Below are 714 nucleotides of genomic sequence, written 5' to 3'. Positions count from 1 at the left end.
ATTCAACAAATTCAATCATGAAAAATCTGGAACCTCTAAGTAAGGAAGATCGAATGAGGGCTAAACGCACTGGCCAAGGTTACGCAATTACTTAACCAGACATTAACGCACCAGATTATGAAATCAAAGGACAAATCCTACACATGATAACTAATCAATGCCAATTTAGTGGTGCGCCGAAGGAAGATCCAAACGAACATCTTCGAACTTTTAATAGGATCTGTACTCTATTCAAAATCAGAGAAGTTAAGGATGAACAGATCTATCTCATCTTATTTCCCTAGACTTTAAAGGGAGAAGCCAAAGATTGGTTAGAATCGTTACCTGAAGGGGCGATTGATACATGGGATGTTTTAGTTGAAAAATTTCTTAAATAATTCTTTCCAGCATCTAAAGCTGTGAGACTTCAAGGAGAAATTGTTACGTTCACACAGAAGCCAAATGAAATATTATATGAGGCATGGACAAGATTTGGAAAGTTGTTAAGAGGATGTCCGCAACATGGTTTAGACACTTATCAAATAGTACAAATATTCTATCAAGGATGCGATATTACTACACGAAAAGACATCGACATAGCAGCTGGTGGTTCCATTATGAAGAAAATCGCAACTGAAGCTTACAAAATTATTGATAACACTGCTTCCCACTCACATGAGTGGCATCAAGAAAAAGACATCGTTAGATCATCTAAAGCGGCTAGAGCCGATTCTA

General features: G+C 37.3%; 1 non-coding gene across 1 annotated transcript; it reads right to left on the bottom strand.

Annotated features, from left to right (window-relative positions):
• Positions 1 to 401: 401 nt before the first annotated feature.
• Positions 402 to 508, bottom strand: LOC139894880 (small nucleolar RNA R71). The gene has a single exon (XR_011775358.1). It is a non-coding gene; the product is annotated as a small nucleolar RNA R71 (small nucleolar RNA).
• Between the last annotated feature and the right edge of the window lie 206 nt (positions 509 to 714).

This window comes from Rutidosis leptorrhynchoides, chromosome 2, assembly GCF_046630445.1.
Source record: "Rutidosis leptorrhynchoides isolate AG116_Rl617_1_P2 chromosome 2, CSIRO_AGI_Rlap_v1, whole genome shotgun sequence".
NCBI lineage: Eukaryota > Viridiplantae > Streptophyta > Magnoliopsida > Asterales > Asteraceae > Rutidosis > Rutidosis leptorrhynchoides.
Note: the sequence above shows the minus strand (reverse complement) of the source record. Positions and strands in the feature narration are given on the sequence as shown.